The sequence below is a fragment of the Corvus hawaiiensis genome, chromosome Z (assembly GCF_020740725.1).
Source record: "Corvus hawaiiensis isolate bCorHaw1 chromosome Z, bCorHaw1.pri.cur, whole genome shotgun sequence".
NCBI classification, from domain to species: domain Eukaryota; kingdom Metazoa; phylum Chordata; class Aves; order Passeriformes; family Corvidae; genus Corvus; species Corvus hawaiiensis.
The window spans coordinates 67,528,049-67,541,381 of NC_063255.1; the positions used below are offsets into that span (position 1 = coordinate 67,528,049).

The 13,333-nt window shown below is 41.8% G+C and overlaps 1 long non-coding RNA gene across 1 annotated transcript in view; it reads left to right on the forward strand.

Annotated features, from left to right (window-relative positions):
• LOC125319390 overlaps positions 1 to 10,552 on the forward strand; it is a 61,634-nt gene extending 51,082 nt beyond the window's left edge. Inside the window, exon 2 of the long non-coding RNA XR_007200704.1 lies at positions 10,259 to 10,552. This is a non-coding gene — a long non-coding RNA (uncharacterized LOC125319390). The remainder of the gene's footprint in view (positions 1 to 10,258) is intronic.
• Positions 10,553 to 13,333: the final 2,781 nt, after the last annotated feature.

Here is a 13,333-nt window from a genome sequence, read left to right on the forward strand (position 1 = left end):
GAAGCAGCTGGAGCTCTGCCTGGGGGGGGATGATGAGTGAGATGACATTTTATGTATTAGGATTAAAGGGCAGACTGACAAAGGTGACACTGCTGTGAGTGTTTGCTACGGGCCCTCTGATGAGGAGGAGGAAGTGGACAAACCCTTTTACAGACATCTGGAAGTAGCCTCACAGTCACAAGTCCTGGGTCTTGTGGGGAACTTCAGCCACCCTGACGTCAGTTGAAGGAACAACACAGCAAGGCCTAAAAAATCCCTGCGGTTTCTCTCAGGTTACCCCGATGTTAAGTTTCTCACAGAGGCTGTGAGGGAGCCAACAAGGAAAGGTGTGCTGCTGGACCTTAACTAACTAACAAGGAAGGCTGGAGGCAGCCTTGGTTGCAGTGACCATGGATTGTGGACTTCAGTATCCTGCAAGGATGGAGAACATAAGATTGCAACCCTAGACTTCAGGAGAACCAGTTTTGGCCTCTTCATGGAACTTCATGGAAGAATGCTGTGGGAATGGCCCTGCAGGAAACTGAGTCCAACAAGCTGGTCAGTATTTAAGGATTACTTCCTCCAGGTTCAAGGAAGGTGTATCCATCCCCGTGGGCTAGCAAGTGAGAAAAAGGAAGAGGAGACCTGCATGGATGAACAAGGAATGGGGAAAACCCAGACATGGGGTGGAAGTAGGGACAGGACTCCTAGGATGAATACATGGATATAGTCAGAGTATGCAGAATTGCAGTGAGGAAGGTCAAGGTGTAGCTGGAATTAAATCTGACTAAGGACAGGAAGAAGAGCTTCTTCAAATACATCAGTAATGAAAGAAATGCTAGGGAAAATATGGGCCTGCTACTGAATGGAACAGGGACCCTCACTGATGCCTTTTCCTGGTCTTAAAATCAAGAATCAAACATGGTTAGAAGGGAAAAAGGGATTTTTGCCTCTGTATTTATTTTAAGGATCCTTAGGTGCACCACATCCAGGTGTAATGCACTGAAATGCACACCGCAGTGCACACCCACAATAGCTTGGGTATAACATTATAGGTCTTACTAATTAGCATATCTATCAAGGATTCTCCAATGAGAAGCTCAAGTGAGACCCCCTCCCTAAGGAACCTTCCCCTGGATGGTTCTATCTTACTTTACAGAATGTGTTCTGGAGAGGGCCTTGGGGTCTGGGGCTTTCTGATCCCTAACTATGAGGCTTCTAAGATGTTTAGTCTCTTAGCTTGACAAATAAGTCTAAGAATGTAGGCTAAAAAACACTAAGAATACAAAAGTTATAAAAAGGTATATAAAATGGGTATAAAAGAAAAGGCAAGAAATCATCATGGCACCATCACAATCAAGGTTGTAGAGAAAGCTGAGATACTGAATGCTTCTTTGCTTCATTCTTTACTGCCAAGCCCATCCCTTAGGGAAACCCTGACCCAGGAGACCAGAGTGAAGACCTGGAGAAAGGAAAACTTTCCTTTGCCTGAGAAGAATTGGGTTAGAGACCATTAAGTCAAATTTGACATCCACAAGTTTGGACTTGTGGCTCTGATGGGATGCATCCACGAGTGCTGAAGGAACTGAGACTTCATTGCTGTGTCACTCACTATCATCTTTGAAAGGTCATGAAGATCAGGAGTGGTGCCTGAGGACTCGAAGAAAGCAAATGGCACCCCCGTCTTCAAAACTGGGAAGAAGGAGGACCCAGGGAACCGCTTGCCAGGCAGTCTCACCTTAATCCCCAGGAAGGTGAAGGAATGGCTCATCCTGGAGGCCATCTCTGAACATGAAGACAAGAAGGTGGCCAGGAACAGTCAGCATGGATTCATCAAAAGGAAATCCTGCGTAACCAACTTGATTGTTTTCTGTGATGAAACAACTACATGAATAGATGAGGGGAGAGCAGTGGGTGGATGTTGTCTACCCGGACTTTGGAAAGTCTTTTCATGCTGTTTCCCGTGATGTCCTCATAGACAAACTCAGGGATGTGGGCTGGATGTGTGGACAGAGAGGTGGATCGAGAACTGCTTGAACAAGAGATCCCAGAGGGTCAAAATCAGTGGCACAGGGTCTAGTTGCAGGCCTGTCATTGGTGATGTCCCCCAAGGCTCAGTCCTAGGGCCGGAACTGTTTAACTTGTTCATCCCTGACTTGTAAAAAGGGGAAAATCACTGAGAACACAAAGCTGGGATGAGTGGCTGATACCCCAGAGGGCTCTGCAGCCCTGCAGAAGGACCTTGGCATGTTGGAGAGATGGGCAGAGAAGAACCATCTGAAATTCAGCAAAGGCTGCATGCACCACAGGTCCTGCACCTGGGGAGGAACAAGCCCAGGCACCAGCACAGGCTGGGGCTGACCTGCTGGGGGGCAGCTCTGCAGAGAAGGACCTGCGGGTCCTGGTGGACACAAGCTGTCCATGAGCCAGCAGAGTGTCCTGGTGGCCAAGGAGGCCAATGGTATCCTGGGGGGCATTAGGAAGGGCATTGCCAGCAGGTCATGGAAGGTGATCCTGTCCCTCTACTCAGTCCTGGTGAGACCACATCTGCAGTGCTGTGTCCAGTTCTGGGCTCCTCAGTATGAAAACACTGGAACATCTCTCTTACAAAGAAAGTCTGAGGGAGCTGGGCCTGATCATCCTGGAAAAGACTGTGAGGATTTCTTATCAATGTATGTAAGTGTCTGAAGGGAGGGTGTCAGGTGGTGGAGCCAGGCCCTCCTTGATGTTGCTGAGCAATAGGACAAGAGGAAAAGGGCAGAAACTGATGGACAGGAAGTTCCACCTGAACAAGAGGATGAAATTTTTTACTGTGCAGGTGACTGAACACTGGAACAGATTGACCAGAGAGGCTGCAAATTCTTTTTCCCTGCAGATGGTCCAAAGCCACCTGAAGACAGTCCAAGGTCCTGAGGACCCTGCTTGAGTGGGGAAGTTGGACTATATGGCCTGCAGTGGTCCTTTCCAACCTTAATCGTTCTGTGTTTCTGCAATTCTGTGAATGGAAGTCCTAGTCCTTAACCTCTACCCTCCCATTCGATAGATATCCTTACTCTGTGCCACTGTCTCTCAGCATGCAGCCTTTGGGTTTCTGTTGCTGACACGTGTTCTGGTGCCTCACATGGCTGCCCACATATCCCAGAGGAGATGAACATCATTTTCTGGAATTAGTTTAGCACCATGACTGTGGGTATCTGCTGAAATGGATTGTCTTCCTTGGTACAGCAGTTTTGAATATTTGGTGAGGAAAATGTTCACAGCAGAGCCTATAGTGTTTGTCTTTCGAAAGTTCTCACTGTGAGCCTGGCAGTTTCCTGCCTTGGGAAAAAATGTAGTCTTTGGATTTCATTAATTTTCAAAGGTTCAGTGTGCTTTATTAGATTGTCTGAATCTGCAGAATGATAAAATGGCAGCAATAGGTTTGAGGGGCCAAAAGGGTGAGTTTGGCTCCTGCATACTGTCTTTGGATGAGATGTTCCAATGTCAGGAAACCCAGATATTCACCTTGAAGAGTTAAGCTTTTAGGGGAGATTTAATGTATGCTTTAGTGTCCCACTCTAAATAATTCACAAAATGTCAGCTGATGTCAAGAAATGGAAACTTCTGAATCCAACTGAGATGATCAGTCATGTCTTTGCTTCTAAAACAAGGCTGGAATTATGCAGGAACAATGCAAAGTACTTTAAATATGCAGACCTTATAAACTGCTCATCATGGACATTAAATTGAAGAACACTCTCTTCTTTCTTCCCCTACCTTCAAGCAATCCTTTGGCAGAACTTCCTGTCTTGGTATCACATACAGTTGGCAAAATCCTGGTGCTGCAAAAATTTGATAATGCAGGGAAAAAAAATCAAAGGCCATAAAACACATAAAAGTAACTGTTTAAGCCTTCTTCCTGTTTTTGGGACAATCCTGTCAGGTATTGATTCACACATCTGCCTTTCACCCAAGTGAAGAAATCTTTTTTTTTTTTTAACCTGGGAGAATGTGGGAACCCTGAGTTCAGAGAATTTCAGTCTTTCAGTGTTGATAGGCAATGATCCTCAAAAGCACTCTGCATTTAACCTGAGGCCTTGGGAAAAGCTTCCCAAATTGTGTGGTAACACTGAGGTTGTTGCTGTGTAATTAAAGTTAATTCACTGGGTGGGATATGTAGAGATGTAGAAAAATTAGGTTTATGGGATACAGTAACAATATGGAGGATATTGGGTGGGGCTTAGCTCTTCTTCTTTCCTCCTTCTTCTTCACAAATCTGGGTGTTTTGGTATTGGTTCAAAAACTTGCAGTGTGGAACCTGAATGTTTAGTTACTGGATTATAAGTAAAAATAAATTAGTTGCCATTCTGTAATTGGATAGATTGGACTTTAAAAGATCTTGGAAGTTAGAACTTGGTGCCATTTTCACCTTGTTAACTTCGAGGCACACTCTGTGCAGCTGTATTATAGATAAGATATAATAAACATCTAAATCCAAAGATAAACTCCCTGTCTCCTGTATTTTAATTCGAACTCTGAGTAAAAGAACTCACGAAACAGAGGCAAAGAAGAAAAGAAACAAAACAGAGAAAATTAATAGGAGAAGAAATCAGTACCCAGCTTTCAGGCCTTTGCTTTCTCTCTTAGGTAGCACACAGCTGGAGCTGCAACAACAAGAGCCAGGGCTCAGTGGTCAAAAACCATGGGGACTGATTCTGCAGTCAGCATAAATGCAGAATTGATCTGTTTTGTCATAAGGCCACTTAGACTTTTGGCATATTTTACCAATCATATCAACACCAATTATTAACTCTAAAGCTTTGTCTTCTCTGCCTTTCTCTGCCCCTGAAACTGTCAGCCCTCCAAATGGCTGGTACTGTAGGGGCTGGGCAGCAGATTTCATTCTGTCTCTTGATATCCCTTAGAAAACAATTTAAAAATATATTTCAAAAATATATATTATTTTCTCCCTTGCAGTATCAGAAGACAGTGGCATTATGTGAATAAAGGACCATAAAGTAAGGCAATTTTAAAATGCTGTAGCAAGAACTAATACTTTCAGTCAAGCTCCTGCAATACCAAAGTAGAAGTGGGTTTTGTCAAATCTGTGTTATATCTCCTACCTGCTCTGATAATCTGCTGCTGTACATTATTTATGCATTTAATTTCTGTAAAAATTAAAATTCTGCAATTCTGGAAGGGGTTTTCATATAACTGGAGTTGAGTGCTCATTGACCAAAAGGGCAAAAATGAACCTGTTCCTGGGCTTAGCTTTGTCTCAGCTTCTGCAGCATGCTCCATTCCAGCTGCTGTGAGACCAGACCAAAGCTGTATCCCCAGGCCTCCAATGGCTGCCTTCACCCAGGAATGGTGGCACTGTCTTTGTCCTCCTCCCCTCAAAGGACAGGCCTGCATGGGCTCCCCAGCCAGTAGAGAAGCTGTGAGAGCCTTTGCCCCGTCTTGCCCCTTGCATTGTAAATGACTAATTGTAAGTGAACTGCTTGGGAGGAAAAAGGACAACTGACTTACTGACCCAAGTTAGCAAACACTTGCCTTGTGGACAGTGCATGGAATCATGATTGCCCTGAGAAAATGGACCAATTCTGCTTGTCTGAAGACTTGTAGGTATGTTTGAGGTGAGGACACTCTCTCTGGGCTGTGCCATCAGCACTCAGGAAACAGTCACAGACTGGAGTGTCTGTGTTTCCCTCATCCTGGCAGGCTGGAGATGGTGCAGACTCACAGTGTCTCTACATCCTTCTCCAGGAGCCCTGGGGCAAACAGGGAGCAGTCGAGGCAGAAGCAAAACTCTTCCCAATGGCTGCTAATGTGACTTGAAAGGTGCTATTTCTCAGAAGGAGGTGATTCATAAAACTCCCTGTAACATCCTAGTCCAGAGAGAGGATGAAGATGGTGGCACTGCAAGCCTTGTGAGAAGTCAAGGGGCCAAAGAGGCTGTCTAGATCCCACTGCCTGCCCCAGGCAGGGAGCAGGAATCTTGCCGTCACCAGACACCCTCACAGCTTTTTAAGAAAGGCTTGTTTGCTGTGAGAGTGCATATGCTGCATCTGCGGCAGCAGCTGCAGGGCTAATGGAGTTACTGTACCAGAAGATGTTGCTCAATGATACACAGCATTCTTTACCACTCTGATCAATGGGTAACAAGAGAAATTGCAGAAGCTTTTTCAAGGAGAGGAAAAAAAAGGGATCTGTATAGAAACATATAAACGAGAACAACAGGCCTGACAGTAAATTCAGTAGAGTTTCTAAGAAACTCAGTGCTAGTGGATAACATTCTTATTACAGTCTTGCAGGAAATGCTAGAGCCAAACCTAATTCCAGAAGATATTTAAAATGTTAAAGTAATGTATGGATTTAATAGTAATGAAGGAGTAGGGAAACAGGTTTTCATTGTGCCCTTTGTTTCTACTTATCAGAAAGGCACCAAATCCCTAAGAGCTACAGTCTGTGTAAGATCAGTTGCATTTCTGTATCTGTGTGATACAGAATTGCCCATCTGGAAGACAAATTACCTGCTATGTAGGTGCTGTCAAGATAACTGAACAGAAATCAGGCGTGTAATTGTTCCGTGTTTTTTTGAAAATGACCTTTTGATGTCACTTGAAAATTTGGCTCATTAAGTTTAAAATGGAAAATATGAAATGATATTATTTTTGGGTGTCTGGTGTAGTAGAAGAAAGAATACAATACATTTCATGGACTTGCATTAACAGCATAATAATCTTCCATTTGCAAAGATGCGTTAAAGCAAAGCAACATTTAGATCACATTTATATTCTTTGTGGTTTAGAAGGTGGAATAGCTTTTGTGATTTAACATTTGCTTCAAAAACTCTTTACACTAATTTGCTCTTACTTCAGGCTCTACCTGTTAGTCTTTTCATAAACTAGTGAGTGGTCTGCAATCTCTAGGTATGGTGGGACCAATATTGAATCCATTACACATCACCTACCCTTTTCCAGTTTTTGCAGGAGTAATTGCTAATAAATACTGGTTGTAGACCAGAGGAAATGTGCATCACAGTCATTGCAGTAATGAACAAGCTGGCACTGAGGAGCACTGGCATACTCTTCAGTGCCATATACTGTCTCATCCTTGGGAAGGTACAGAAAAGGCCCTGGAGACCACCCTACCACCATTGCAGTAGGCTTAGTCTTGGGCATTTACTGACTTAATCTTTACAAAAGCTCAAGCTTTTAGGATTCCCACCTGTCTCAAGGGCTGAAACCAGAAAAACGAGGAAAATTTTTGCTATGCAAAGACTGGGATGGCGGCAATACACTATGGTGTCACAAAATCTCTTTCCTACTTTGCTCTTCTTCCCTACTATGCTTTCCTGATCCTTCTCTCTACCATCTGACCAAACTGGTTTCTTCCCCCAAAGCCCTTTCTCAGCGCTATCTTATTTTCACCTTGACTTAAGTCCATAACCACCTTTTTTTCTTTGCTATTCTGGTGCAGCTTGGCATATTTGCCCTCCTCTGGTGTATCTCTTGCTTTTTTCTTGCTGTGGTTCTTCTGGGGGCTGGGCTGTCTTGTTTTAGCACCTTGCTATACCTGTGGGCAGCTTTCATTGTGTGTTACGGTTGGAGTATGCTGTGGGATGCTTAGTTCTTCCTTAAAAGCACTGGAAGCTTATCTGAAGGAGTAGAGTCTTGGGATACTATAATAGATGGCAGCATGGAGTGCTTAGGTGTGTGTCTTCTGGAGGATAAATATTTTAATGAATAAATGAGATGAGTCAGTGCTCGTGGAGCATGTATTCATTCCTGTCTATGGCTTTCTCTGACTGTTTCAGTTTTCTGATTTGCATTCTGTTCATTTATTCTGACTAAATATATGCATTAGGTTCATTGGCAAGAATAGCAATGATAATAAACATTGGCCTTCCAGCTAAGTTTTTCTCCCAGATTTTCATAGGCTTTTGTCTGATTTCCCACCCAGTTACTCTCTCCTTCTCACTAGCTGCTGCTCATCTGCCCTGCAACCCTATGGAGAAAGCAAGTTATGGGCTACTGAGTGGAAGAGGGTGCATTCATGGCCAGCACTGACCACTAGCAATATGGGCTGGGGGCAGTATCTGTGTCCATTTGCTGAGTCATAGGATCATGCCATGGGAATTAGCCTGGTAGAGAGCTGACCAGAAAAGACTGATGATAGCAAGGCAGAGCATTATGGGCTCATAAAATCAGTTTAGAAGCCAAAAGGTAAACACTTGCTTACAATCAGTTAAAAAATTTGGCAGACCTGTGATGATGAATATAGTTGTAAATATAAGTCAGAAAGGGGTCTTAGCTCTCCCTCACTGCTTTATAGTAAGGCATGACACAGGCAATCCACAAGCATATGCACAGAGACCACAAATGGTTTCTGTAATAGGTACCCTTAAAATAGCCTTAGGACTGAAAATCCTCTATCTGCTCTCTGTGTGTTGATGTTTTGCCTCCAGTCCTGGGGCTTGGTCCAAGAAGTAATGTTTTATCAGCACTAAGCAGCAACAGAAGAGGTCTAGAAGGAAGACTCTGCGTTTGCTTACTGTATCCTTCCAAAGACAGATGATGATAATTTATCACTTTCTTTACCTTCTTGAGACACTAAGAGTAGGGACATCAATATTCTATTACTTTTTCCAACAGTGTCTCTGTTTTGAATCCATTTCAGTGTATATTGTAGCTGGCTGACCTTTGAGTCCTTTTTCTTGCAGTTAAATGCAGAATTTTGAGGTCGCAATCAGTTTTTACACATGGCTGTGTTTTTTGTGCAAAGGACAAAATATGAAACAAATAGGAGAAAAATATATTTTTCTGCCTGAAGTCTTTTTGAAATAGATAGAATAAAAGACTGGTAATGCAAGATTTCTAATGCAGATCCTTGTAAAATTAATCCCCTTACTGAAACACAGAAATTTGAAATGACTGTGATACCTTGATTAATGAAAACCTAACAGGAAGTTTGAGTTTATGAGGAACATCCTCCATATAGCACAGATCATCTACCATGGCAAAGCATGACCAGAGGTAGATAGAAATTTCCATGCTTGGGCTTTTATTTCTGCTTAATAGAGCTGTAGTAAAAAGTTTTTCATTTGAATGGTGGGGGGTTTTTTTTAATTTTTAAGGAAGATACTGTTTTAGGACAATAAAAGAAAATAGAAATATTGCTTGATAATTTTTGCATCTGTTTAATGTATTGCTATTAGAATTAAATTAAAAATAATTTTTAGAATTGCAAGGAAAGTGGAAAAAATATGCAGACTCTGCATGTAGCTTGTATGGCGTCTGGATTGATTGTCAGTGATTGTTTTTATTTCTTTGGTTATCATAATGTAGACTAATTATTTATGTGCATATCTAATATCTAATTTAGAGGACTACTCACACATTTTAAGCTAGTCTTGTGACAGGATATCATTTAGAACCAAAGCAGTAAATCTAAGCATGTGACCTAGTATTTTTTCTCACTAATAAAGTATTTTCAGTGGAGGATAAAACATACTTCTTTACTTCTACCATTTGAATGACACATAAAAGTTTGAAACAGAATTGATGTTTTTGTTTACAAAAACTGTCTCCAAGAATATGTTCTCATCTCACTGAGATACATTGTAGGGAGGCTAGATTGTACCAGGGAAACAAAGCTCCAGTATTTCTGTATTTCCAGAAATAAAGAAAATGAGATATTTAATTAAAAGAAAAAGTCAGTTTTTTGATCAGTTGTGGATAGAAGGTTTATATAAATATCCAAATTGACTTGAGACAAGAATTCAATGGAACATATCCAAGTTTCATTTTATTAATCAAATTAATTATTTTTCTTTGTCTGGTTTCTAAGGAGGTTGAAAGGACAGAGCATAGACCTGGATCCATAGCATGCTGTTCTATTCATTCCTTGGATTACATCCATAATAAATCAAATAATGGTCATGTCAGATTTTGTTAGCTATGTCTTTTTAAATCACAAAAATTAGCACTATACTACTCTATTTCAGTAGTCCCATACTGCAAATTAATATCTATATTTGCACCCATGAAACTTAGCAATCGTAGTCTTCCTACTACCTGCTCGGTTTGCACAGAAACACTATCTGTGCATGTCACATATAGGCACAAGATAAATAATATTTTGATAATTCACTACTTCAATAATTTGGTGACACTGTATTGATGAATTACTCCAAACTAAGTGACCACATGACTATGGCCTTGGAGTATTTTCCTTACTAAAATAACTGCTGTTTCTAACAAAACTGTATTTTGAAATATTTCTTCATTATTTGCAGATGCTGACAGGTGTCTTCAGGTTGAAGTACTCTTCTGAGCTCCTACCAACTGAGGAAGTGTATGGGATTAGATATAACCAGATGTGTCAAAGACCTGAAATTTCAAAGCAGGTGGAGTGACTGCCTTTTAATAACACTGGAAGGAATACAGAAGCACAAGTTACAGATATGTGAACGCATTTATTACAAAATCTCTGTTCAGCAAAACCAACTTGTTTTCTTCAACATTTTATGCCCAAGATCCTATAACTTTTATTAGCCCATTAATTTAAATTAAATGCTATCAAACATTAAGACTTCTGCCCTATTTTTGATGTTGCCTGCAGTTCTTCCTTGCTCAGTTGGTTTTGTTTTGTCTGCTTTCACAAATTCAAACAGTTGTTTTTAACTTTATCCTCTTCAGCTCATGTTTGCAGGAAATTGTATGGTACATTGACTTATCTTGACTCCTTGGCATATTTAAATTACCCCTCCTTTGATTTTTCAAATAATGTTTTAATAGTTCCAGTTGCAGGAGGAAATAGAAACTGTAGTGCAGTCTTGCCCGGATCACGTCCTAGAGAGTATTTCAGACACTCACGTGGTGTGTTTGAATGTATCTTTGAGAAATTATTGCTCTTTATGTGTATTTGGTTTGTATGGCAAGGATTTGGTAGGGGCGGGCTAAGAGGTGTGGCTTCTGTGAGAAGAGGTCGGAAGTGTTTACCATGTCCAACAGAGCCAGTGCCAGCTGGCTTCCACATGGACCCACAGCTGGCCAAGGAGGAGCATCAGCCATGGTGATAGAACCTCCAAAATAATCTATTTAAGGAGGGGAAAACCTTGTGCGACTGCAGGCAGAGAGAGGAGTGAGAAGAGAGAAACAGCTCTGCAGACACTGAGGTTAGTAACGTAGGAGGGGGCAGGAGGTGCTCCAGCTGCTGGAGCTGAGATTCTCCTGTGGCTCCTGGAGGTCCACAGGGGAGCAAAGATCCACTTGCAGCCCATGGATGACCCCACACCAGAGCCAGTGGATGCTGGACTGTGACCCCTTGGGAATTGTGGGATGGTGACCAAGGAGCCAGGCAAGGGCTAAGGCTTCCTATCGATGGCCTACACTATGTACCCTCTACATTATCTTTGAAGATGGAGATTTGCACAGTTTGCATCAAGGACTATTCAACTGAAATTAATTTCTGTTTCAGATAGTGCTGCATTTTTTCACAGCACTGTTCAAGTGACTGTGCTGATGTCAGTGGTGAGATTTTATGCCATTACACATCAGTATTTGCTTTCAGATGGCAAACAAAGAAACACAGTTCAGTGTAGGACTGCTATCCTCTTTCTTGGTATGAATCTGACTCCATGTAGTCTCTTACAGTTGGCAATCAATAAAAAGGGAAAAATATGATGAATTGTTTTAGAATAGAAGAGTATATTCTCTCTTTTAAAGCAGAAAAATGCATTGCCTGATTTTCCCATTTAAAAAATAAGACTCCATGTTACTACATGGAGCTCATAGATAATAACTGTGTTATTACTAAGATCTCACATTGTGCCCTAGATGTTTTGATGGCAGGAACACTCTGCCAGGATTAGCTGCTGCTCCTTTGTCTTTGCCCTCTGCAACCCCTGCTCCTGCCAAACAGCCGACCCAGTGCTTGGTGGGGCTGGGGCTGCTCCCCCTCTGGCATTCCTGCTGAGCATCTGGGCACCTTCGCTAATGGCTTGGCAGCTTTGGCTGGGTGCAGAAACTATGAGGAACTGGCACTGGAAAGATTTCTGATTTTCAAAAAGTAGATGAGGAACTTTGCAATTGCCCCTTCCAGGGTGGGATACACTGGTGAACCATGAGCACGGCAAGGGATGGGAACATGCAGGAAGTGCCCACATCTTTTCCCTTGTGTCCATTGCACTATGAAATACCATTGCCTTTGGTAGCAACAGTAAAGTCCAGCAGAGCTTTGGGTTTGGCTTTGGGGTCTGTTACTTTGATATTTGAGCTATTAGCCATTTTTTTTGCTAGACTTGTAATGGCTGAATGACATTAGGTCTTCAAAAATCACTGGAAATACATTGTCATCATTGTAGAAGCTAAGGTTTATGCCCCAGTGGAGAACAGTTCCACATTTGATGACATATGGCTCTGATGATTTTTAATCTGGTTATTACAGGATTTCTGATACAATATCAATAATCAACAGTACATCCTCCTTGCCATTTGGTCTTATGTGTAGGTAAATTTATCTACAGCATCACTGTGATGTTTTCTCTTTGATTACTGAGTTACTTATAGCCTACATACAAGTGAAGATAAAGTTACCTGTGGAAATTATTGCAAGTGAGGAAGGACATAATATTTGTAGCACAATACTCAGCAGGAATTGAGCTAAGAGGGGTAGAATACTCTGCTCATCTCTTAGGACCATAGGAGTTGTGTAGTTGTTGCACTGCTGGGTGGAATAGCCAGCCTTGAAAGGATATTGCAGTTGCAGCCTCACTGTTACAAAAAAATAAGTTCAGTTTGTTTTTATCACATTTTTACATTAAATCTCCAGACTGAAGCACTTACTTACTGTAAACAGTCTCACCCAATGTCACCTACATGCCAGGCTTTCTTGCTTTATAACTTGGATGGGCAACTAATTGTCACAGTGGAAATCAATCCTTCATTAGTTTTGTGTCTTTTGGGAGTTGTGCCAATCTTCTGTGTGAAATAAATCTAGGCAGAGTAAACAAAAGACTACAGAGATTCAGCAGTGCAGTTACACTGATGAGTATTTGAACAAATTCATGGTTAATGCTGAACAAATAAATGAAGAGATAGCAAGGATAGTTGTTAGCAGGTGAAGGCATTAAGATATCAGTGATACCTGTGCAAGAGAACCCAGCCTATTGGAATTGTAAAGGCTTCTGAAAACTGCCTTCAACAGTTTACCACAGGAAACATGTCTGGGAGTGGCTGAGTTCTGCCCACATCTCTTGTTTCTGTCTTGATGCACATACTGTGCAGGCAAGTGAGTCAGCACTAGTATAAACTCTGACAAAGGGTTTGTGAGTTTGGGTGCCTCAAGCTGTCCAACTCCACAGATTGCA